The sequence below is a fragment of the Suricata suricatta genome, chromosome 9 (genome assembly GCF_006229205.1).
Source record: "Suricata suricatta isolate VVHF042 chromosome 9, meerkat_22Aug2017_6uvM2_HiC, whole genome shotgun sequence".
Classification (NCBI taxonomy): Eukaryota; Metazoa; Chordata; class Mammalia; order Carnivora; family Herpestidae; genus Suricata; species Suricata suricatta.
In genome coordinates, this window is record NC_043708.1 from 67229488 (window position 1) to 67257360 (window position 27873).

At 33.3% G+C, this 27873-nt stretch overlaps 1 protein-coding gene across 4 annotated transcripts in view; it reads left to right on the top strand.

The window, feature by feature from the left end:
- The window catches only part of NOVA1 (NOVA alternative splicing regulator 1), a 149446-nt gene that overhangs the window by 46205 nt on the left and 75368 nt on the right, over nt 1-27873 (top strand). For 2 of the 4 annotated variants that reach the window (XM_029951959.1, XM_029951960.1), the window contains exon 2: nt 2470-2571. The exons of the other annotated variants lie outside the window; for them this stretch is intronic. The gene's annotated coding sequence lies outside the window, so the exon portion shown is untranslated. The remainder of the gene's footprint in view (nt 1-2469; nt 2572-27873) is intronic. 4 annotated transcript variants of the gene reach the window in all.

Here is a 27873-nt window from a genome sequence, read left to right on the forward strand (position 1 = left end):
TTGAAATGGTTGGGAACCAACTAAAGTGTGTGTGTGTATGAGTGTGTGTGTATCTGTATGTCTATATATATAAGCAAACTATTCAGTTTCTTCATTGAGTATCTTTAATACATGGTAAGAGTTCATAAAAGTTGCCGCCTCTTGAAGAGGAGCATAAACACTCTTATAATGCTCTTGTAATGTGGAATCTATTTTAAAGGTATGGCTAATCTTCAGATGTTGTAACTCGCAGATTCTTTTTAAAGCATGTGCATGTATGAATGTATATTAAATCATTACCTTCATAAAGACAAACTGAAAGGAATAGGAAAAATGATTTATGAAATTAAGATTATTGCTTCTATAACCTTTTCATAAAATATGATCCTTTGATACGTTTTTTAAATTTAGATTTTTTGTTTGTATATTACGTGAAGTAAAGGAGGGACTGAAAAAAGAAATGGAATTATCTATATAGACCATTGAAGCTAAATATTTTCCATATCTGAGCCTGTTCAAAGTAAGTACAGTGTCATAGAAGGGATCAGTGTGGCTTCTGGGGAAATGTAGACTCTAGGAGTACATAGCAGTGTCTCAAAACTTGTATTTAGCAATTTTGCATCTAAAACAATATAGAGATGTATAGCTTGTGATGTTGGTCTCTTTTAGAAGATACAGCTAAATAAAAGTAGAAGACTTAGCTAAATAAAACTAATAATGAATAAATAAATACATAAATAATGAAGTTATTTAGAAGTAAACAAAGATGGAGTCCTATAAGGAATTTCTGGTTGTTTGAGATAGCTTTTTTCAACAATTACTACTATTACTGATAATAATAGGTTAGGTATTATACCATGTGTTTATGCAAATTATTTCATTTGGTTGTTGGAACATCCCTGTGTCTGTTATTCATAGTACAAAAGAAGAAACAGCTGTTCAGATTTAGACATTTGATTTAAATGATCTGCCACCTACTCAGTTGGGTGTCTTTATATCACTTATCAGTAGTTCCTTAAATTTTGGAGGGAAAGTCACAGAACCTTTTGAGAACCTCACAAAAGCTTATGGCCATTTGCCCTAGAAAAACGTGCTTATGGTCCCCTATAATAGGTCTTTATATTTAGCATGCAATTTTGTGAATTTCTAGATTACCTAAGACCCATACATGGACCCAAGAATAGAATCTCTGATCTGCATCTTCTTTTAATAAAGAAACTGATAAACTCTGTATTTTTTCTTTTTCTACTACCTCTTTTCACTTTAGGAAAACAATATTTATATGTGCTATGCCTTATTCTAGAAGGAATTTAAAGAAGCTGAAATTGTCAACTATCTATAACTCTACTGAGTATATGCCAAAATAAATATATACATGCTGTTATGGCAAGTGAGATTCAGATTTGATGGGTGGGACACTTTTTCATGGTCAAATATGTTGGATTTTGATTTAGAGTGCCCTCATTCTGTTTCACAAACTTTTATGTGCATATTTTGAAATAATGTAAACTGTTACTTGTTTAGGGTACTATAAACATAGGAGCTGTGCCTAGAGATAAAAAGTTAGAAAGATAGTGCATTCCAGCCTCATGACTGATTTGGTGATATTTCTCAGAGAAAAATCGTTTATTGGTCTTCTAATCCCATCAAATATAAATTATGTAGAAAGGGTGTTGTAGCAAAAGCAGGATAATAATAATTTTCTGTATTAATGAACTAAAGTTATTGTACACTTAGTTAACTCATTGATATGTGGGCTAAGGATGGAGACTGTATTTAGATTATAACTCTTTGAGACTTTGGAGAAGAAAAGTTGTTTTATATGAGATTGCTTTTAAAGCTCCATTATATAAATAATTTAACAATTGCTAATTGTTGAGGACTAGTTATTTCATAAAATTGTTTTTTTAAATATAAAGGAATTTAGAATTTCAAAATGGGTTTCCTTTTTAAATATATTTTCATGTCACTAATGCTTCAATTCTGATATCTCACCTACTTTGTTTTTCCCCTTTGAATTGTCGTCTAAAGGGAAAGCGTCAAATTAGTTAAATATAAGCGTCAAATTAGTTAAATATAATGAAGAATCTTATTGTGTCTATTTACTGGTTTTAGGTAAATTACTATAAAAGTAATGTTATAAAACTGTATACAGTGTTTGGGTTTAATTTTTTTACATATGTGTCTTAACACTTATTTATAGTTATGTTGTACAAATAATTGTATTTCTACTTTTTCCTTCAGTCATTCCTAACATCGAATTTTTAAATGAATGGTAGCCCATCTGTGTAGGGCTCTTGTGACTAAATGATGTATTCTGTTTTCCTGTGGCACAGTTTTTAGACAGCCACTTTTGTTGTTAAATATTTTCATTTTCTATAGTATTTTTCATCCCTGTATATATGTACAGGAGTCACTTCACCCACCACCGAATTGCAGCCACTTCTGAGGTGGAACGCAGCAACTGTTTAACAGCGCACTTTCCCCTAGGTGCTGACAGCTGCAGAAGAAATTGTACATGGTCCTGTACGGAAGGTATTTCTCCACTGTGCCATCTGCAGAGTGAAACTGACTAGGAGTACTACATAGACTGTAAGTTTCTTGTGTACCCGTCCTAGACTGGAATACCCAATAAGAGAGAATAACAAATAACTGGGAAGCATCATTCAAAAATGTATTGAGGTCAGTTAAACTTAGTGCTGCTCTCCCTGACTCTAAATTTTATTTTAAGGTCATCTAATTTGTGATTGGTACTGACTTGAATAACAAACAAATGGATGCACTCTTTGGCAATTATTTTAGTCTAAAAGCATATGAAACTCAAGTGCTTTCATAAATGCTTCACTTTTAATGAAGCTTAAAACAATCAGTTTGTTTTAAAATATTTTCAAATAACCAAACCAATATTCTATAAGATTTTAGAACTGTATTCTAAAAGTAGCAAATCATCTTAAAATTCAACAGGAACATCCTAATTAGCTTTGCTTACAGTGTTTTATGTCTTAGTTGTAATACTTTCATTCTTGTGGTGAAAGCTTTGCAACAAAGCCAGTTTATAATGAACCTAGTTTTGATTCTTTGTTTTAGAAGCATTGAGCTTGATCTTTTTTTTTTTAGCATATTGAAACAAAGCTTGGGAGAGAAGAAACAGTAAATATTTGAACTTTTACTTAATGTATTTTAGTCACTCTCTTCCATTTCATTATTTAATGATTTTCCTTTTGTAAAGGCTGTTTACCTGAGTGCTATCTTTAGTAATAGTTTGGCATGTTTATGCCTTATAGAATAAGAGAATAACATTAGAAGCTCCTGTGTCTGTTGTTAAACAATATGATATGGATTGTTATATTTCATTGTTTTGCAAAATTTCTAGTCAGTAATATGACTTACGATCTATTTTTGTGTGTGTGTGCATCTGTAGACATTTCTCTGGCAAGAAATTAGAATCTCTTAGTCTTCACTGAGTCTCAATTATATGAAATATAGTGTCATTTATTTTAGGTAACTTTAACTTACGTCATAATTTAAATGATGTTTGTGTACATCTCTATGCCTATAGAATCTCAATGAAAGCAGAAAAAAACCTCTCTGGGCCACAGTTTACTTACTTGTAAAATGAGGTGGGTGGAAGAAATTATTTCTACAGACCCTTTCTTTATGTGTTTTCTGTTTAACTCAAGGGTAGAATTCTTTGTATTCAGAATGTACCTTACATTGTGTAACAAGATGTTTTGATGCAAGTGGCTTTGTTTTAGTTAGAATAATATTTGTGTTAATTAAATGCCAAGTGATGATATTTTTGAGTCAAAAGAAGAGGTTTGATTTCCTACAAAGATTTTTAACTATCTCTAATTGTGTAGTAGAGTTATACCACTGTTTTGAAATAAACTTTTTTGAGAATAAATAAAATTCTCAACTTATTCCTCATAGAGGCATCGAGTAAATTTTTTAAAAATTAAGCTTTATTTATATTCAGAGCGGAATGCAGTTAAATAGTCCCCCAAAACTAGCTTTTTAATGAGATTTCCCCTCTTGTAGACTTAATACTTCTTTCAGTAGCCAAAGCACTAAAGAAGTAAACATTAATGTTTTAAAGAATATAGTTTAGACACAATATAATGTATTGTGTATCTTTAGCAAGAAGATATTTTGTCAGTATATGTAATATTTGATTCGCTAGACTTTGTTCTCTTGCATTTACTACAAACAGTGTAATTGTAAGTATTGCTTTATCTCATTTATCTTATTACCTGAAGTTATTATATTTGACAGAATAGACCATATGCCTTATATATTGTTTTGGTGAAAAGGTACAAACTATACCTGTTGCGCATATGAGTATATATTTTTCAATTATACAGAGTTGTTATATATTAGACCTTCTGTGGATGATGTAAGTTTAGCAGCTTGATAGATTTATTTTTTAACCAAATGAATCTTAAACTTTAAAATAATTCCAACATATGTTATTTGGAAAAGGGAATTAGATGGATTTTTTGTTGAATATATTTATGTATTATATGAATTAATGAACATGTACCACTTGTATAATCAAAAAAGAAAATATTGGTGTTTCAGTTAAATTGTATATTTGGAGCATTTATTCAGTTTATTTAGAAATGACCTTCATTGCATAAAGTATCTTCTGGATACTTATTATCTCTGTTTGATTGTTTGTTTCCTGAGGGAGTGGTCTTCATCTTATTCTGCAAGACCAGCATTGTGGTTGGGCTTATTATATAATTTATTTTCATTTAATAGTTTTTAAATTCAGAAAATAAGCCCTAGATCAAGACTAACTAAATCTTAAAGAAACCTGTATTTTTTTTTATCTTCCCCTTTATAATCTGTTTGAAATAGAAAAATGAAACAAGTACATAGATAAAATGAATTTTTAATACTTACTAATACGTACTTAGCACTATAGCAGTGATGTTCTGACAACATTTAGCTTTCGGTTGGAGACTTTAAAAAGAAATACAGCACCAGCTGAAGAAGTAGTGAAATTGATGAGAAAATAAAATATAAGGAAATGTACTTTTGGTGGATTTTACTTAATTTAAGCTAATTTTAGAGAACATTTGCATATAGAATTTCAACCCATATTTTAAAATTCTCAGTCTCCTCAGTTTTATAAAATACATCCTCTATCTTTTCAATTAAGGGCATATTTTTATATTCATCCAAGATTTCTAAAAAAAGTATTTGTCTTATCAAATTTGAGTAAAATCTTGCATGTAATGGGGAAATGAAACACTTTTAAATGTTTCATTGTGAATAATGGGGAGATGATTTTGTAATTTCACATTAGGTAGACAATTCTTTTTACATTAAATCATTAGTATTTTAGTTTATTTAATAAACTTTAGTAATTAGACATTATCGTCTGTCATTCAAAATATAATTTATATACATTGAACAATATTTGCAGTTTGAATTTATAGAAATAAATGTGAGGATTTTTTCAAAGAACCTCACGCCAGTTATATGAAGCTAAAATACTCATATAATTACCTCAGTCTTTGATATTCATGCATATGTATCAGTTTATTCCAGCTATTTTAATGAATTTTGCAGATAATTCTCATATACATTTAATTAGTTGAAAATTTTAACAGTATAAATTTGTATAATGGACTATTTATGCCACAAAGGTCTTTATCTTTAATAGTAAATTAACATATGTTTATTACCTAAATTTTGCCCTAAACTCTGAAATTTCTATATGTCATAGATAAAGTGTTGGAGTGTGTGTGTGTGTGTGTGTGTGTGTGTGTACATGCGTGTGCATGCATGCCTGCGATGTTCCTTATATATTTTCTGAAGCATGGCCTGGAATCCTGATTGCCGTTTTGTAGCCATTTAAATAAAGTATAAATTGTTTAATAACTTTAAAGTTTTCTTAAATCCATTAATAAGGAAATCATTACACCTACCTCACAGGGTTGTTGTGAGGAAAAACAATAAAAGATATGTGAAAGAGTGCTTTGCATGTGCCAGATATGTAGTATATTAAAAAAATGAGTGTTTTTAGAATGTCAGGGGACCTCATTTTTATCTTCTGATAAAATCTAAATTCTGCACATGTGATATGACTCCCTCCTTATGTCCTCAGCTTCATTTCTTTCCTTGCACACTGCATGTATTGATTAATTAATGCCCAGTGCTTTGCAGTTCTCAGAATATGTCATGCTTTCTTTGGGTCTTTGTGCGCTTGCAACTTTCTTTCCGGTCACTCACAGACCCCTTTATCCCTAGATGCTATCATCTGTGTAACTCAACCTCATTCTTCAGGTCTCACGTTCTAGATTCCTCCCTAACTAAGATATTTCTTACTCCTCCTTCATCCCGTATAATTCTGTTAGATGACTCGTCTGTATAGTCCTGTGGGCTGTGCTTGTTCCTATTCTAGTGGGTATCTCATGTGTTGTCACTGCCTTGTGCTGGTCTGTTTCCTCTGGAAACTCCTGGAGAGTGGACTATGCCTTTAACTTCTGTAACTCAGTACCTAAGAGTTTCTGCAACTCAGGAAACAGAGCGAACATTTTATAAATGGAGATAAGCTCTTCCTTAACAAGTTTACAACACATGATTCATACTCCTTAAAAAAAAAAACCAACTTTAATTCTGTATATATAGGATAGATTTTAAGCTCCACAATAACCGTATCAAAATTATGGCATTTTTATAATTGACTACTTTACTCACCATTTATCACTCTTAATGGATTTGTTAAGAGGTGATCTCACCAGGGTGCAAGTGGAAGGTTACTTAATTCTTTCCTGTCATGACACCTGAAATCCACCCTGAATATTTTCTTTCCTGCTTCTTGATACATGCTTTTCAGTGTCCATCTCTTCTCTCCTCTTGTTCTTCTTGCTTTTTTATCTCTTGTTATTTTCATTCTCTCTTTAATACCTTCTTTGCTTATTCCCTGGCATTTGATGATACACTAACTTTTCAGATAATTTTTTTTTAAAGAAGGCTGAGAAATTAAAATTCCAAACTCACATCCAATGTGAAATTTTTTTCCTTACGTCAGCTTTGTTTAAAGAAGGCTTGAGGTGTCTGGGTGGCTCATTTGGTTAAGCTTTTGACTCTTGATTTCTGCGTGGGTCATGATCTCACAGTCATGAGATTGAGCCCTGCATTGGGCTCTGTGCTGAGCATGGAGCCTGCTTGGGAGTCTCTTTCCCTCTCTCTCTGCTCCTCCCCCACTCATGTTGTCTTTGGGACGCTCACTCTCTCTCAAAATAAATAAACATTTAAAAGAATTTTTAAAGATGAAAAAAAATAAAGAAGGCCTACAAACCTCAGTGGAGTCATGTCACCTAGTTTTGCCATAGTTTTTCTCCATGCTCCTTGTGCTACTGCTGCGTCTTCCCAAGTTTTAAGTTAGAGAAGAACTAATTGGTAATAAAGGCATGTTGGAAATTTAACTTTTTGCTTTTCTGGATTTATTAGAATCTCATTGTTGAGGGACAACCCAGTTGTAATTCCTTGATACAGCTGAGACTTCTTTGTTTGTCATCTTCTGACTATTAGCCATAGTTTCTGACTTTTGACTCTACTTTGAACCTCTTTCTTCTGGGGTTATCTTGTTCCTTTTACAGTCATCTGTGTAGAATTTCTTTAAAATTGGATCAACACTAATTCCTTTCTCAGGGGTCCTTCCCTGTCCCATTGGAAAATGTAATTCTTTACTTCACAAACTCTGAAGTTGGCTTTTTCTAAGTAGTAGCCACAGACTAAGGGCATCTTAACCTCTTGTCTTTAGATTGTTTTTAGGCCCAAGTCCAATTCCTGGATCATTCCTTAAGTGTCCTATATCCTAAGGGACATAGGCCAAACTTTGAGTGGGTTGCTGTTCTACTTCTTCCTCAAACAATATAAACCCCTCTCCTCCAATATGTACTTACATTTTTTATATGAATGATGGAGTAAACAATTCCTAAGCAATTTTTGGCCACATTTTCCCAAATGTTGCATAGGTGATCTGTTACCTCAGTTGTAGTACTTGGAACCTTTTGTTAACTTTGGTTCCTAACTGAAAATGAGAAAACAACAAAATTCTCATTTTAATATTCTGTTATACCACCTTCGCTGGGGACATAATGGTCATCTTGCGTTTCTATAAATTTCTATGAACATTCATCCATTTCTGCATTTCTATGCCTTGTGTTAGGCTATACTCTGAGTTTGTAATTTCCTTTCTACCTCTTGGTGGAATCCTTCCCAGTTGTTGATGCCCAATTTAGGTGAAATATTTATTGGTGTCTGCAGTTAGAATAACTTCTGTCCTTTGTGTTCTCACAAATACTTTGTGTAAAGTGTTATTGTATTACCTGTAAATTTGTCTGTCTCCCTGACTAGATTGGGAGCATTTTTGAGATAGCCACTAACTTACTGGTGAGCTCCTTTCCACTTAGTCTCTATTATGAGTACTATGCATTATTTGCTAAAATAATAAATCTCTTCCAAACACTGAGATAAAGGTTTGTAAAATTATTGTTAAGTAATTAATACTTGTATTCTTATTATTTCTGTCTACTTTTCAAAAAATATTTGAGGGGGCAAGAATCATATTTAATGCCTCTGATTTTTATCTCCCAGTGTTATTGCTTTTTATCTGTTCTTAAGCACATTCAATCTTTTAATTCTATTTTTCATTCAGTTTTATTCATTTCTCCCTGTATTCTTAATATTTCTTCCTTGTTTTATTTTTCTTCCTTGTTTTATTCCAGTTGTCCAATTGATGGATTTAACTATGATAAGTAAAGGTAATGAGGTATTTCAAGCAGGTTCAGGTTGAAAGTAAAAAAAAAAAAAAAAAGAAACAGGACAGATTTCCAGACTAGTTGAATTTCAAGCAGTATAGATGCCAGGAATTATAACCTATGTGATTATTTGTCTGCAGTCATATTGCTTATACCAGTAGATTTTTGTGTATGTGTTTTCCTAAGAGGGAACAAACTATAAAAGATGGCCAAGTGATAGATCTTCAGTTTTATGTATCAAGAAACACTTTTATTCCTATTAGTTACCCCTCTTTCTAACCACTATAGTTATGCAAACATTCTACTTACCTTACAAAATTAGTAAAATTAATTGTTATTGAATTTTTTACTTAATTTAAGGTGAATATTACTCTATGATGGAATTTTGATATTAGGAAGAACAAAATTCCGTTTTTCTAAGTTTTTGTGAGCTTTCTGACAAAGTTAAAATCCAGGAGAAGTTTTAGGAAGCATCTCATATGCACCAATTATCAAATAGGAAAATTAATGCCAAAATACATAGTTTTTCAAACTATACCGTTCGAAATGTACTTCTCTTTTAAATATTCATTATTCTGTTTTCTTTTCCTTTAAATGGCTCTTTCTCTTCTTCAGTTATGGTTTTATATAGGACGTTGAGAAACCCTCTTTTAGTGGGTCAAGTAAAATGTTAAAAAAGTAAATATTATAATCATTACAATTCATCAAAACCTAGTTCTTTATTTTATACTTAAACCTAGGTAAAGTCCTAGGCAAAATACTTCACTTATGTTATAGATACATTTAAACATAAAGCAATTGGCCACTAATTGATACTTCTTTTTTATGCTTGTTTCTGAAATTCTAGCTCCAAGTTTTCCTTTGTGCAATAGGCTATGACAGATTCAGCATGTCTGAAACCAAAGTAGATATTTAGTCCTCAATTTTCATTCTGCCTTCTGACCCAATCATTCTTGCTTATGACTTCAATATATACCCTGTGATTGAGAGTCACAATAATACCATTCTCTCCTCTCCTTTGACTTGAATGTCATTCTATTTATTTTCAGATCTTAATTATTTTGCTTTTAAGATGTATCTTCAGTCAGTTTGCTTCATTCTATATCCATTGATAAACTCTAGCTCATTATTTATCACTTGCCAAGATTCATGTACTAGATTTGTCTTTCTGTTTATAGTACATTTTTCTTGAAAATGAGAACCACATTATATCCACCTTGGTACTTTCCATGGAGAATAGTCTCAGTAAATCCTTTCTAACTTCACTCAGCGAATCGTGGAGTTGATTATTTGTATGTTAGCCTTAAAAATATTGAATGGGTTGCTAAAACACAGACCAGTGCCACAGTTAAAATTAATCACACGTTATTCCAACTACTCCTATTAGTGCTAACACCATCAGAAAATAAGTGAATTCTGAATAATCTTTTAAGAACCCTTGGCTTGGTACTAATTATGTTAAAACAGATTTTCCTGCCAATATAGTAGTATATGTCCTGGTGTGTATACTTTTGCTCTAACTATCCCATTAAAAATATATATAGTTATATGCTGTCTTGAGAATGGAGCAGAAGCTTGGTTACTTCTCTTTTTACATTAGTGCCTTTCTAGCTCTTCCAAGCTTCCTTGGAAATCTTGCAGAAGTCTTCAACCCAACTACCAGTCACACTGTGGATCTGATTTATCCTAGTAAAAGATTACTGTGGCCTTCTAAGAGGAGTGACTTTGCTACAGCCTATTTTAGTGCTTCTTGTGCTAGAACTTACAGAGAGCTTATTTATCCCTTTTGCCTCTTCTCATTGTAACCTTTGAAGATAATCGCTGGTTTCTGGAAATTTACATTATGAAAGTGCTCTCATTTCAGATTTGATTAAATTTGATTGAATATGTGCTTTTCTGATCTTTTAGAATGTTTTGTAAAATTATTTGAATGAATTTTAGTATTATATAGAAATAAGATGACCTTTTAAATGTTTCTTAAAAATATTATATTCAGTTTATAATTTTATTTTGATCAGTATGGTCTGATATTTTTCTTATTTCTCTCCTGTCTCTTTTAGCATGTATTTAGTATATATACATCTTTATCCAGGTCTATCATCTATACACATGCACGTGTGTACGTAAGAACTTTTAATTTTGTAAAGTTATCTTTTTATATTATCATATCTTAGTTATTTCTTTGAAATAAACCATGACGTCATGATTTATGAGTTCAAGCCCTGCATCTGTCTGGCTCTGTGCTGACAGTATGGAGCCTGTCTCTCCCTCTCTTTCTCTGCCCCTACTTTGCTCACATATACTCTCTCTCTCTTTCTCTCTCTCAAAATAAATAAATAAACTTTAAAAAATATTATGAAGGAAATAAATGCATGTGATAAAAAATGTTGGGGAGATTATACTGTAGCTAGGATAGCAAAAGGAAACTTCAAAAACAGGACATGGGAGTTGAGCTCTAAATGATTAGGTGGAAGAAAATCACATTCTAAGCATCAGGAATAGCAAGGAAAAAAGTCTTTGGATCTGAATGAGTTTGGCATGTTGAAAAAGCAGAAGGAAATGCTATGTGTTGAACATTGTTCGGGGGAGAATGTGGCAGGAGGTGAGGTCTTTGAAATAAGGGAGGCCAGGTCAAATGGGTCATAGTAAGAAGTTGGAATTGTAGTATAGTTACGATGTGATGACATTGGGTATTTGCGTTTTATGCTGATAAGCACTGAGGACATCACTCTTCTTACTTTGAGGAAGATAAACAGGAAAAAGGAGTAAGGGTCTAGGAGAGGTAATTATTAGAAAGTTATTACAGTAGTTCCAGAAATAATGGTGCCTAGAATTAGGGTTTTTAGCAGTAGAAATAATGAGAGGTAATTTGTTTTAGAGGAGCACTGATAGAATTTGTGAATGGATTAGAAGTGGTATTATCAACAGTATCAGACATAATTAAACTTGAAGTAGTTCTTAAAAATATCATTTAATGGACTTAGACTTTTCTGTGGTAAAAATGTACCATAATTTATTTAAATTACACTATATTTTTTCCTTATATTTGCTGGTATAATATTAATCTTTTATCATTTTCTCACCTCTCTGTCATTGTATATAAATAATGATTTGTGATGGCTTGCCAATTTGAATGGTAGAAAATTAAATCTTTCTTACTAGACTAAAATTTTAATGTACGTATTGGCAGGTTGTAGTTTTTCAACTGTGAATTATTTCTGGCCTTGTTTATTTTGAGATGTTATTTTCCTTATTGATTTGAAAGTCCACATTAGTTATAGTGATCTAACCATCCCCAAATTATTTGGCCTTGAGATTTTTTTATTCATCTTATATTAGTCTCCCCCATACCCTTTATGTCCTAGACACTTCAGCTGTTTCTAAACTCTTGCCTCATGGAATTTGCACTTGACATTCTCCATTTTCTGGATCCCTCTTCAGCCAGTCTTCAGTGGTGGACTGTATCATCATTCGTGTTTCAGCTCAAGTATTACCTCTATAGAAGAGCTGTTCCCAGCTTCCTAACATAATACTCATTCTCATGCCTTTCACATCCTGTCACATTCTTGACTGTGTTGTCCACCCCCGCCCCACCCCTGCTAGGCTTTTATAGTCTTCCTGGCACTTACCACAGTCTGGAGTTATTCATTGCTTACTTATTATTACCTGTTTTTTCCAGCGAGAAAGTAAGAACCATGAAGGCAAGGACCTACTCTAAATTTGTTTACTGTTGAGCCCTCTCAAGCTAGAATATTGTTGGGCATTACCACACAATTAATATATATTATAGAGTGGATAATATAAGGATATTAGCCATTGGTGCCATATTCTTGTGTTTTTCCTCTTTTGTCAATTGCCTTTATTCTTGTTCATGGCACTTTTAATGTGAAGAATTTTCTATTTTCATAGAGTCAAATCAATGAAGTACTTTCGTATATTATCTTTTCATTACTTTTAGAGGGAAAAGAAAAACTTTCCCAACTGGATACATTCCATTATTCTAATTAAAATGTTTCTGAATATAAAGTCATTTATTTTCATGAACTAGGGAAATTGCTGAAGGTAAAAATAGTTCTTATAAATATATTTTTGTGCTTTCTTCTATTCTCACTGCACAATTAAAATAGAGATCATATTGTATATAGAGTTTTTCATTTTTTTTCACTTAATATTGTACCTTTTGCATTATTTAGATGATAGATAGTTTTCATTCTTCACAAATGTAGTTCTTTTAGGTTTAAAAAAGATTAAGGTCTGCAGAATATTCCACCTTAGGCATCTGTTATAATATATTTAATCAGTCTTTTATTGTATGCTTGTTTCAATCTTTTTCAATATAAATAATAGTACATAGTATTATATTTAATTTTTGCGTTCATTTATGATTGTTCTTTTATAAATTACAAAACAGAATAATGGATTTACTGAGTCATAAGAGACATGCAGCATTATAAAACATTTATAGATTCAGTGCCAAATTATACTTCAGAAATTTTTTTATATACTTTAGAAAATTTAAGTAAGTTTGCACTCCTAGTACTAGTATATGTGTGTCTGTTTCCCATCAGTTTTTCTGATTCCCAGTAACTATGTGCATTTAAAATCTTGGCCCATGTCTCCCTATCTGCATCTCCCCTTCACCGTCAAAGAATTATGTAAAACAAGCATGGAGCTTTTCATATACAAAATTAAGTATTTTTTATAAGTCAACTGTATGATATTTTCCATTTTCCTTTCATGTCTATTCTGAAAATAACTTTCTTCATTCTGAGGTTAAATATATGCTTACTTATGGTTTGTTCTAATTTTTTACTTTGCAGTTCTCTAATTTATGTAGAATCTATTTTAGGATATTTGAGAGGAAAAGTTCTCACTGTATTTTCTCTAAATAGTAATCCAGTTATTCCAGACATATAGTTTTTAAGTAATCACCATATACTGTTTTTATGCTAAATTTTTATGTATTTCTGGGATTTGGGGGGGTATTTATGCTGGTCTTTTTTGTACTAATTCTCATGTTACTCTATTGTTTCGTAGTGGTTTTTTTTTTTAGTTATCCACTAGGGTAATAATTCCCTAATTTTATTATCCTTTACCTTAATAACTGTACTAGTATATTATTCCATATCCTTTTTCTAATGAATTTAGAATCATTTTGCCAAATATTCTTTCCAAATCAGGTATTCCTGTTTTTTATGTTAGTTTATTATTTTTAGTTAGTTAGATTATTTTTTTCTTTTCTGTCTCAGGAAAGCTTTTTCTATATATATTTCATTTAAGATCATCGTTAGTTGTTTATTTAATTTAAAGTCATTCCTCTTTGTTCCTTTAAACATTTTTTTATTTATGTATTGAACTGATTTTTGTAGTTCTTTAGTGTATTAGTTTTCTGTGGTCACTAGACAGTTACCACAAATTTTGTGTCTTAAAACAGAACAAGAATTGTTGTCTTCAGTTCTGGATGCCAAAAGTCCAAAATCGGTTTTATTGGGCTAAAGTTAAAGTGTTGATATGGCTGGTTCCTTTCGGAGGCTATAGAGCAGAATCCCGTTCTGGTTTCTGGCGGCTGCCTGTTTTCCTTGGCTTATGACTTTTCATTGAATAACTACAAACTCTTGCTTCTGTCATTACAAGTACTCCCTTCTTTCACCTTCTCATCTCCCCCTTATAAGAATCCTTTTGATTACATTCAGGGCCCGTTTGGACAATCTAGGATAATCTCACCATCTGAAGATCTTTCATTGAATCACATCTGCAAGTTCCCTTTGCCATATAAGAGAACATTCACAGGTTCTAGGAATTAGGATATGGATATTCTTTGAGAGGCCATTATTTAGCCTGCCACATATGAGAAAAATTTTAAATTTTGATATTATTTTAAATTTCTAATTTATATTTTTATTTAAATTTCTACTTTTATATTAAGTATGATTGTATTTAGTTCATTTTCTAAACAGTCATGTAATCATAAGTAATGGTAACCTTTTTTCTATTTTACAGTAGTAACTTTTTGCCTTTGGTTCTATTTCTGTCTTATTGCTACTTTGAATTTTTAATGCAAATGCCCAAGATTTTTCTTCTTAATTATGATATTTGCTGTTAGTTTTTGATAGGTATTTTTTTAATTATAGGAAAGTAATTTGTTCATTGTTCATTATCTCCCTGTCCCCTGCTCTTTTGACATATTTGTGTTATAGTTATATATATCCAAATATTAACCCACAATTGGATTAAACTGTATTTGACTGTAGTGTGTCAGTTTTTCAGTACAGTGCTAGATCTAATTTATGTGGACTTTATGATTTTTTTAAATGTTAATATTAATAAATGTGATTCATTTATGTGTGGTTGTCTCAGTGTATGATTTGCTTTTCCATTTGGAGTATCAGGATTATGCTACTTAATAAAATGCATTTAAAGGTGTATTTTTCTCTATAGATTGGAATCGTTGTTATAGCATTAAAATTGAAGTTTGAAGTTTGAAAATCATTTAAAGTCTGAAACATCACAAAAAGCAATCTGAGCTCAGAGCTTATTTGAATCTAATTCTTTGACAGACTTTTTTATTTCTTTGGTTATTTAATTTTTGTTTGAGTCAATTTTGAAAATTTACATTGTTCCTAATGAGTTGTCCATTCTACCAAGATTTTAAAGGAAAATTTGTCATTTTTACTATATATTAATTATTGTGATAGGTTCTGTATATGCAAAATTAAAGAATAACGCATTCTTTTTTTAAAGTTTTAAAAAAATGTTTAGAGAGAGAGAGAGCAAGAGTAAGAGTGCGCATGTGCTCATGAACCGGGGAGGGACAGAGAGGGGGATGCAGAATCTGAAGCAGGCTCCAGGCTCTGAGCTGTCAGCACAGAGCCTGACACGGGGCTGTAACTCATGAACTGCAATATCATGACCTGAGCCGAAGTTGGACGCTTAACCACCTGAGTCACCCAGGGGCCCCAAGAATATAGGATTCTTAATCTCAGACAGCATATAGTAGTAAGAAGAAAGTTAATTTTGTTAGGAGGAAGACATAAGAAATGGAGAAGAAAAAAAGTAACATTTAAACAGATCTTCTGATAAGGATTTCATCATGAATGCAGTTAGCAGGACCCAAGGCCACAAATAGTTGAATACTGGAAGGATTGAGATAATTGCAAATAGACCGTAACAACCAGAAATTAGGTCTGGCCAGAAAGGAATCATGGATAGGAATTAATTAGAAGTTATATTATAGATTATTCTTGAACTTGTAATTTTTCTTTTTCTTTTTTTTTTTTTACATTTTTTTAAACATTCATTTTTTGAGAGTGAGAAAGATAGCATGAGTAGGGGAGGGGCAGAGAGAGTGGGAGACAGAATCAGAAGAAGGCTCTAGGCTCTGAGCTGTCAGCACAGAGCCTGACGCAGGGCTCGAACTCATGGACCACAAAATCATGACCTGAGCTGAAGTTGGACACTTAACACACTGAGCCATTCCAGTGTCCACAACTTATACTTTTTCCTATAGATATAGATAGTCTGTTAATAGTGTTAATTCCGGGTTTTTCATCAACAGATTGATACTTTTAAAAGATTTGTCCACTGGCAACATGGAGGACTCTACTGAAGCCAGTGGTATGGTTGCACACAGATGTGTCATTGCATTACCACAAAATAAACATAAATGTCTCCTGAAATAGGGATGTAAGTAGAGATGGAAAGGAGGAGAGAATATAGATGAAAACACCAAAGACTTTTTACTGATAGCATACAGTAGATGAGAGAAAAGTTAAGACAGCATCCAGCTTTTGTCAGGTGTATTTGGGTTGAACAAAATATTTGCCTTATCTTGTTTTCAGACTCTGTGGCTCTGATTTCATCTGAAATGCTTCTTATATTGTTGGTAGTTTATGTGAAAAGTTGGAATAGGAAAATCAATGTCTGAATCATATACATTGTTAGAAACCAAGGTTATCTATTGAAACAGTAGTTTATATATACAGGTTTATATACAGTAGTTAGCCCGCATAAAAGAAATAGACATCTAATAAGATTTCTGAACCATATAAGCATGAAAGGTGATCTAATAAATCATTTTATTTAGTAATAGTTTTGTAAATATTTATCTGGAAAATTGAAATAATTCTATAGTGAGGGAGTTTGAACCTAATGTTAAAATCTGTTTGAAGTAATTTCTCAGCAAATGTATGTAGATACATGATATATGGATATCAAAAGTGAAATACCTGCTGCCTCAAAAGATATGAAAGGTTTATAAAGCATGTTTTATAAGGATGATTGCAAAGTCTCTGCCTATGTGCCTTATGTATATAACATAGGTCCATGTAACTACCACCCCAGTCAAGATACAGTCTATTTCCATCATGCCAAATAGTTCATTGAGTCCCTTGCCAGACCATCTTCTTCTTCCCCAGTCACCTAAGCCCCTTTCACACCTATACCCCTTCCTGCCAGTGACAATCACTGATCTGTTTTCTGTCACTATTGATTTACCTGACTTTTCTAGAGTTTTAATTTAAATGGAATCATATTGTAAAGCCTTGTGCCTGCTTTTGTTTTGCATTAGGTTTTTGAAGTTCATCCCTCTTGTTGCATGTGTAAAAAATTTATTCCTCTTATTGAGCAATAGTCATTGTTTGAATATGTAGCTTCCCCTCCCCCCCCCACACCATTCTCCTACTGATGGACATTTAAGTTGCTTTCATTTTTTGACTACTAGGAATAAAATTGCTATGAACATTTGAGTTCAAGTCTTTGTGCAGACAGATGTTTTCATTTATCTTGAGTAAATACTTAGGAATAGAATAACAATTTCTTATGGAATATTAAACTTTATAAGAAATTGTCAGTATTCTAAAGAGGTTGTGCCATTTTACATTCCTACCACCAGTGTATGAGCATTTCTGTTGGTTCATATGCTCACCAGTACTTGGTAGTGTCAGTCTTTTAAAATGTTAGTCATTATAAATTGTATGTAGTTGTATTGTATTGCGGTTTTAATTTGCACTTCCCTAATAGGTTTTCTTGTGCTCATCGACCATTGCTGTATTTTCTTTGGTCAGCTATGTCTTCAATTCTTTTGCCCATGTTTGTTGGATTATTTTCTTCTTATTAAGTTACAAGAGTTTTTTACGTATTCTGGATACAGGTTCATTGTCAAATATATGTGCTGTGAATATTCTCTTCCACATTATAGTTTGATTTTCACTTATTTATGTCCTTAAAGGAGCAGAAATTTTATAGCTTTGCTTTTCATTTCCTTATTTGTGCCCTTCAAGGAGCAGAAACTTAATTTTTATGAAGCTTAGTTTATACATGTCTTTTATATTTCTTTTTTATATCATAAGAATCTTTTGCAAACATCAATTTTTTTCCTGTTTTCTCCTAGAAATGTTGTTTAACTTAAAATGATCCATTTTGAGTTAATAGTTGGCCATGGTATGAAATAAATTTGATTAATAAGTATATTTCATTAAGAGAAGTCTGAAAGAGTTATCTCCACACATTTGAAGATCTTTGAGTATAGAAAAAGGAGTAGAGAGATTTTCTTTTGAAGTTAAAGGTAGATTTGGTATCGGTTTGTATAAGAAATACTCTTCTAGCTTCTTTATCCTTCTAACAAATGCAAAGGTGCTTCTGTCTTGAATGAATTTGTTCAGCTAAATACCTTATTTTGGTTCTTATCAGATATAAAATATTCAGTAAAATTGTTGTTGGGTTTTGTTATTGCTAATATTATTATTATGAGATTCGGACTTGAGGAAATTTAGAGAAGTGGTAATTAGATGAGGTCTGGATTCTAATATTTACTTACACATAGTGGCCATACATTTTTGTTTTATGTTTATCCACTTCTCCCCCCCAAAGAAAGTTAAGTTATTAATATGTGCCAATAAATATACACTAGGAATCATTTTAATCATCTCTTTTAACTGCATGGAAAATTCATGAATACTTTGAAAAGTTCAAATAATATTGATATCAAATAAATAGTGCAAGTGCCTTCTTACCTACTCTTTTGGTCTTCACCCAGGGATAACTGTTTAAGATTTGATGTTTCTTTTCTGATTATCTTTAATATATTTTTACTAACAAATCCTTTTTTTTGAAATGTTTCATTTATTTTTGAGACAGAAACATAGCATGAGTGGGGAGTGTCAGAGAGAGAGGCAGACACCGAGTCTGAAGCAGGCTCTAGGCTCTGAGCTGTCAGGAGAGAGCCTGATGTGGGGCTCGAACCCACAAACCGTGAGATCGTAACCTGAGCTGAAGTTGGCCGCTTAACCAACTGAGCCACCCAGGTGCCCCTACTAACAAGTACTTATATATACATATGTATACCCATTTATAGGTTTTTTTTACAGAAGCCTGAGATAAACATTATACTTGCCTTTTTTTTCTCTCTTAACAGCATGACTGATAAATCTTTCCATGTTGATACCTTCATTCATTTATACTGCTTCACAGTACTTAACAGAATGAATATACCATAGTTTATATTTCTGTGAAGCATGCAGTAGGCAGATAGGGGCAAGGCCAACACCTGACTGACAAAATTGGCTGGTAAACATAAAATAGCTGCTTTTAGATTCAATTTATTACTAACAGAGACAACAAAGGGAGGAGAAGCCAAAGGTACTGCAATCCCAGGTCCTTGTCCCACACACTGAAAGGACAACATGAAAACAAAAGATGCTGGATGACTGCAGTATGAGTAATGGAATATCCCATTACTGAGGAGCCAGTTCTAGACTGCTGCTAAATACTTTTTGTCTGTAGCTATACCCTAAGGGGTGGAGGGCCGGGCAGGGTGAGGTAGGAAACCTTATAGCTGGCTCATCAGAAGCTGTGAGGCTGTGAGAGACTGTCTCACGACAGCCTGCCTCCGACATAGGGAGGTGAGTTGGAGGTGGCCTCATTGCAGCTCATCACAAGCCTCCCATTTTCTTATGTTCCAAAAAGATCACAAAGCATTCGGGCAAGATGCACATTAGCTGCATTTAAAGACATTGCCTGTGTGGCCTGTAGGTATATATTCACAGATTCCGGACCATTATGATGGAGCCATTCCCCTACAACTCCTGCCCCCAGCCTTTCACATATTCAGATAACACGTCTCAAGAGCATTAACCACTTCATCAGACACTTCACTTAATTGTCCTTATAGGGGCTTAGATCAAATATAACTCCCAATTGGGTAATCAGCACTTTTTGGAGGAGAGACCTCAGCCAGGCTCCTTATCAATAGTCAAGCCAGTTAAATATGTCATTAAGTCAAGTGTAGCAAGAGGTGTTGGCAGTCACACATACCCCACTTTGGCCCGCAGGGAGTTCAGGGAAATGCAGTTTTTCATCACCAGTCAGCCTAGAGAGTTTAGAATAATCAGCTATAATCTGAGAGACATGCAAAAGAGTTTGTCTTAAGTAGCAGAGGGAGACCACAAGTGACACAGTAAGATTAGGCTAAAGAGAATCATAATAGTGTCCAGAAAATTAATCTTATTTTACTGCTTGTTCACTCCTAAAGTCAGTAGCTTCTAGGAAGTTTTCATAAGTTCATAGGTTTAGATTCTTTAGTGGTCAAGTTCGAAGTGATGGCTACTTTCTGGGCTGGATGCTGTGTGGATAAGAGCTGAGAGAAATTATTTCCTCTACCTCTAGCCCACTGATGTCTAAGCTGTTCAGTTTTCCACAGCCAGGGTTGTTGCTTTCTTTCTGCAGCCTTGTGATTCAGTCTCTGCAGCATGATTAGTCTTTTTAGCAGATTCCCACTTTTTCTGATTCTCCCTATGTCTTACCCACACTGTGAGGTCCAGACTCAACCCTAGGTGGCTCATCAGAATGGTACCTAACACAGTGCACAGCAGTATCCTGAAGAGGAGAGAAGGGGACCTAGGTAGTCAGTCTGGCAGACTTGACAGGTCTGGTGCACCTGGCTGTATGCATTAGAATTCCCTTTTCTACTTGACTATGAATCTGTCTCTCTGGACATATTTTCAAGCTTCCTTGGCCTCGTGTGCTAGAATCACTAGGCTTTGGTTTGGTGGCCCTGTTCTGAATTGTAGATGAATAACCATGTTCTGGACAATGCTGTGTCCAAGTGGCTGTGGTTCCTACCTGGGCAGTGGAGATCTAGTCAGCTTGTTCATTTGATTAATGTTCATCCTCAAAGATTTATTTCTCATGGACATACAGATAGATCAAAAAGTATGGGTCTTGTGCAGTCTACAGCCATAGTGTTAAACTCCACACAGCCTGGGATTTGATTATCTAGTTGTCCCACTGCCAGGCCCCAGAGTCATTGAACTGTGACAAACATTGGGGGCTGTTTTCCAGGATAAGCATCATACCTCATGACTTAACCCAGTAGATATAGAATTCCCCTTTTCTATGCAGAGTTTTAAATAATTTTCTTTAGGACTGCACAGCTGTAACAGTCCATCCCCTCTATAAGATTTTAACATACCTGATTCCTTTGTGAACCAAGAACCTCAAATAACTGAAGCCCTCCCAAGATGTCCCAGGTTCTAGTACAGACTCTACATCAGGGATAGCCACATCTGGATATGACCAGCCACTTTTTAGTGTAGCTGATATGTTTGCAGGTTTTCTGTTTTTATTTTTAAGGAAAACAAAGAATTTTTTAATTCCAGTATGGTTAATATACAGTGTTATATTAGTTTCACGTGTACAATACAGTAGTTCCGCAATTCCATACATCACTCAGTGCTCATCACAAGTACGCTCCTTAATCCCTAGCACCTGTTTAACTGATGTCCCCAGCAACCTCCCCTCTGGGAACCATCAGTTTGGTCTCTATTGTTAAGGGTTTCTTGGGGCACCTGGGTGAGTCAGTCACTTGAATGTACCATTCTTGATTTTGGCTCAGGTCATGATTTCAGGATCGTGGAATCGAGCCCCATATTAGGCTCTGTGCTGAGCATGGAGTCTGCTTAAGATTTTCTCTCTCAGCCTCTCTCCCCTGTTCACTCTCTCTCTCTCAAATAATTTTTAAAAAAGTTTCTTGTTTGTTTTGTCTGTCTGTCTGTCTCTCTTATTTTTTCCCTTTGCTCATTTGTTTTGTTTTTTAAATTCCATATGGGATTGAAATCATGTGCTATTTGTCTGATTTTCTTTGGTAAAATAAAATCTGTTACGTGTTTGCCAGAGCACTGTCTTAAAATTAGATTTTCCCAAATTATTTTAAGTCTTTTGAAGACAGCAAGTATTGTTGTAAAATAAAGACAAATTTCTTTTAGTTCTGTTCCACTAGATTCTGAATTCAGGACAACCCTTAAATCACCATTCAATATTAGTGTTAGGTTCAGATATTAGATACAGTGTAGCTAACTACAGAGGAGTATGAGTATATGTAGTTCATTTGCTAATAAAGTGAGTAAATGTGTATTTTTTTCTAATATTAAAAAAGTACCAATTTTCCCCTTGTCTGTACAGGAGGGGCAGGCACAAATTACCTTTGTAGAATTATCACAAAGGTTAAAGGAATATATGACTGTAAAGCACTTAGTGTGGTGGTTGCAGTAAATGGTCACTAAGTGTTGACTGGGAAAAATAACAAATTTTTAAATAAGGAAAATATTTTTTCATTTAGAAAACTTTGAAATAAATATAGGTGTTTTTGGCCTAGTTTTATAGTTATCTTGGCTTAAAATTTATGCCAAGAATTTTATTTCCTCCTTTGAAAAGACATGAAGGGTTTTCATAGGTTTCTAAGAAACACCAGCTTAGAAACTGTAAGAAGGGAGACTGAATACAAAGGCAGCTGATCCAAATTTGTTATACTTTTGGTATTTAGTAATTGATGAAAAACAGAACCACGTTAGTCATCAATAAGCCCCACCCAGTTTGTAGAGTGAAAAATCTATTTTCATATTGAGCACTTCTCAAACTTGAATTGTTTATGAACAATATTAGGGTTGATTTCTCGATACTGTCAGTTTTCTCTCTAATTTATTAGCATATTGAGAGGATTTCCATTGAGTACTTCACAAATCAGTCAGCATGCAGTTTTTTTTTTTTAAATGGAACTTTAACTTTAAAAAAAACAAACAATAGAAAGAGAGTATGAATAATTTCCACTGTGTATTGTAATGTAAACTGAAACTACCGAGTGGATAGACTGTTGTCTTATAATTTAAACGTCGTTAATACCACTTTGGATTTTAGAATCACAAGTTAAAGAATGTGCATTGTCCACAATGCTATCCTATTCAAAGGAATCCTCAGTCTCCCCAAAACACATATATTACCAAATTTCTTTATGGGCTACAAAGCAGATAAAGAGCGGAGGCAAAAATGCTGCAGAAACAGAGAAGGAGGCAGATTCTAAGAGAGGAGAAGGCTGGGATAGTTGTTAAGGGCAATATGCTACAAGAGCTGGAGATAGAGCTCTAGGCCACTCGAATATTACAAGTTGCTTACTGCATATTAATCCAGTAATAAAAATATGGAAGCCCGTGGGCCTGTGTTTTTTTGTTAACAAAAAAACCACCTGATTGTTTTACATATATATTCCCATTAGTGATTTCTGTCAGTGTTTATGAAATGCACAGTTTTATGAATTAGCTCTCATACTGGATCCCAGGTGATTGTTAATCAGATATGCATTTACTGATGCAAATCATTAAGGTAGTAAGAAAAGGAAGGAGAAAACGAGGCCTTATTATAATAAGCAGCAGTGATACTATGATGTGAAATGTGATTTCATTTTCTAATAATTTCACAAGTAACTTTCAGATATGTAACTGTAATATGAAGTGTGTCATAGTCATTTAGTAAAAGTGTGATAAGACAGGAGTGTTTTTACAAAGATTGTCACACGTCCTTTCCTGAATCTCATTTGCTTTTTTTCTTCGTTATAAACATAGTAATAGGGTATTTAAGTTCTAAGAAACTTCCTTTTTATATGAGAAATGGAAGAAAAGTTAGCAAAGTTATTTGTTGATTACAGGAAAAAGCTCTTGTAGGAGTTGGCTACATCTGTTTTAATGTTTGCAGCTGAGACATCCAATACAAAATAAATTGGCTAATAATAAAAGAAAAATAATTGCTAATGTAAAACAGACAGATGTTTTTCTCATTACATAGCACTGGACAGATGTATTTTGATAAAAGTTGAAATTTTTAACAAAATTAAGCTGCTCATGAATGTATTATTTTGAAATAAAGTATGCATTAACTCATGTAAATATTTTATCTTTCAAAAAATGTGTGTGAAATGATTTTTATTGTTTTATTTCTGCATTGTATTTGATGTACAAATGGGACTAATTGTAGTTTATTACAGTTTGTAAATATAGTAATATTCCTGATAACAAAATAATTACTAATGTACTAAGGTTGTAAAACACCTTCTACACTGTAAATATTGATACATTTCTCTGTTTTAGGATTTTTGTTTTTACTACTTCCTCTCATTTCAAATTTTCACTTTTTATTTAATGATTACTTGAGTTATGGACTCGGATGTTTTCTTGGCTCTCCCATTTATATGTAAAACCATATTAAAAAAGACATTTCACTTCATTGATTCCCTCACATTTTGCATGGGAAAAGGTGGTCTAAATACACCTTGAAGAACTTATTGGATATTCTGAGATATTCTTTATTATTATTCCAGAAGGTGATCTATGACTACTGAGTCGTGTTGGCTGTTTTAGTAAATTGGCCAAAGAAGGCACTCTGCATCTTCCTGTGATTTGACAGATGTAAATTTTGTGATGTCATTTTAATATTGAGTATGATTAATGTTATTAACATTAAGGTTGAGTGGGGGCGCCTGGGTAGCTCAGTTGGTTAAGCCTCCGACTTTGGCTCAGGTTAGATCTCACGTTTATGAGTTCGAGCCCCGCGTCGGACTCTGTGCTGACAGCTAGCTCAGAGCCTGGAGCCTGCTTCTGGTTCTGTGTCTCCTTCTCTCTCTGCACCTCCCCCTCTCATGCTCTGTCTGTCTCTGTATCAAAAATAAATAAAACATTAAAAAAAATTTTTAAAAAACAGGTTGAGTGAAATTGTAGTGGCACATGTCCTTTGAGTCATTTTTATGATGGACTTATGTTAGCTCGTTTGAACTCTAAACCCCTTTACCAATACCAGCTAATACAGGTGAAGGTCTTTCTTCAGTGTGACTTAACAGTCCCTGGTCAGGAAGCAATCTGTCTTATTCTCTAAAGGTATTTGATCCTGCCAGCACCAGGTCCAGACTGCTTTTCCAACATGTTCAAACTAGTTAAACTGTGATCAGTAGGTTTTAGACTTTTTTGGAGACATTGTTTTTTTTGTACCAAAGTTTGGTAGATTTTGATCTGTGAGTCAAATCTAGCCCATTCCCTTATTTCCCCCAGCCTACAAGCTAGGAATGGTTTTTAAATCTTAACTGGTTAAAAAAAAATTTAAAGAATGGTATTTCAGAAACTTGAAAATTATATGAAATTCAAATTTCAATGTTTTAAATACAAATTTATTAGAACATAACTGCACTGCATTTTCTGTGGCTATTTTTGCACTGCATTGGCCATTGAATAGTTGCAGCAGAGATCACGTGTGGCACTTTCGTCACTTCTCACTGCTTCTCTGTGCACTGCAAATCAGAGTGACACTGTAATAACTCAGCATTGTTTGCCATATCACAGCACTTTACTTTTTTTTTTTTTTACCAATGCATATCCATAATGTCAAAGCAAGAAAAAAAACAAGAAATATGAACTTCAAGTGTTGCACTATTAAGGCACCATGGGGTGTGGATTATTTTGCTACAAATTAGGTCACACAGTATTGTATTATTTATGCAATAACACAGTGGCTGTGCTAAAAGAATAAATGTTAACATTAACAGATTATGCGCTCATACAACATTCCCAATATACAAGAAAGCAACAGTTAGAATTTAAATGGAATATCTTACTCACAAAAACTAAAAATGAAATGAGGTTGCAACCAAAGTAAGTTTATGAGTAGCTAATTTTTAGCCAAGCAAAGGATGCTTTCCCAGTGGTAAGTAAGTTAAAACCTGTGCACAGGAAATAAACTTTATTTTAGGAGTTAATGCCAATTTTTATTCAAGGAATTAATTACTGGGATTAATCTATAAATGTCTGTTAGTTGTGAGACTATTTTAAAAAAGTTGAGAAAACATCAATTCATGATAACACTAAGTAGAATGTAATAAGATGTATTATTACTGATGGTAGTAAAAATATGTATACAAGTATACATGCCTGTGGAGAGGTGATGAAAACCTGTGTTAATTCACTGTATTATTATATCAGCAAACACCTTGTAGAATATATTGGAATCTATGATATGTTACCAACCAGTAGTTTCTGATGTCTGTTTCCTTCACTCCCATAAGACTTCTTCATTGTCTAGTCTGTGAATTTTTGTCAGAAAACCAGGTGAATATCCTGGTTTGTCTTACCACATTGCAGTTTGATAACTTAGTAGTGATAAAGTACATTGAGGTTTATTGAGCTCAGACCAATGTGGAAGTTGTTCTGAAAGAAAAATGATTCTGACCCACAACCACTGTTACTGACATCATTAAGTAGCTTTGAGAATTAGCTTTTGATATAGAGTTGATAATGTTTATAATGAACTCATTCCAAGATTATATGGCAGAACAACACAAAGTGCAAAACATAAAATGCAATAGTCTTTTCTACAATAACTAAATTTTTGGATCACAGGTATGTTTGCAGCAGATGTGTTTGCAGAGTTCAAACCATAGTTCCTTCAGCATTTTTCAGACCTCAGTGCAATGCAGAGGAGATTTCCATATTTCAAAATCTATTTAACTGTGCAATTGAGCTCCCACTTAATCTTCAATTGGCAATGATAAATCTGTAATGTAATGACATGCTAAAAGCAAATTTTAAGAGAAAAATATATTAGAATTCTATAAATGCCTCCTAAGTAATGGATATGTCCCCAAAATATCATATGCTCTTGGATTGATATCAGTATTTGGCAGTAGCTATCCATATGAAAAGATATTTCATTTTCAAAAACGAAGTATGTAATATCTCATCTAGATTGACACTGGCAGATGAACATATGCAAGTGATTTGATAGGAATATTGACTTTGAACCCTAACTAAGAAAAATGTTGTTCTCCCCTGCCTTTCCCCAAAATAATTTTAATAGATCTATATGTTGTTCTCCACTGTTGCTGTTGTTAGTAATAGCAATATTGTTATAATTTGAACTTTGTCAATACAGAATTGTGGAAATGCTTTCTCTCATTATGTAGCACCTACCTTATATCCTCGATTTTGCTTTTTGGCCTGCAAAGCCTATAGTATTTACTTTTTCTAACCAATTATAGAAGTTTGCTAGTCCCTGCTCTAACATGCCTAACATTAGCTTACTAGGTTTATAAATAAATATTTTCATACTATATCTTTGATTATTTACCTTTAAGAGAAAGATAAAGAGTAAATTAAAAAGAAAAGTCATGGGGTGCCTGGGTGGCTCAGTCAGTTAAGCATCAGACTCTTGATTTTGGCTCAGGTCATGATTTTAACGTTGTGGGATCTAGCCCTGTGCCGAGCATGGAAGCCTTCTTAAGATTCACTGTGTCTCTCTCTCTCTTTCTCTCTCTCTCTCTCTCTCTCTCTCTCTCTCTCTCTCTGCCCCTTCCTCACTTGCACACACATATGCTCTCTCAAGAAAAAAAAAGGAAATAGAAAGTTATGATTTATAAAAAATGAAATATTTATGCTAATACTGACTACTTAAAACAAAGACAAATCTAGTACACAGGGAAAAGCAACAACCTACTAATATTCTGCTACCGTTTAATGCTAACAAACAAAACCAAATGTACATTCTTAGCCAAAGGAAAATATTTTTTGAGATGTAGATCACGAGTCTGTTTCATTTCTTTCTATTCCATAAAAGCAATTGGCTAAATAAATTATTAAATTCTTATGTCATTTTTTTGCTTATTGATGCCAATTTTGCTAACATTACTATGAATGTGTAATGTTAGTATATGTATATGTAAATATAATATATATAAAACTATAACATTGAGTATATATATAATTTATGGGTTTTATATGTTAGAATCATAAGTCCAGTAAGCTGGTTGTTAGAC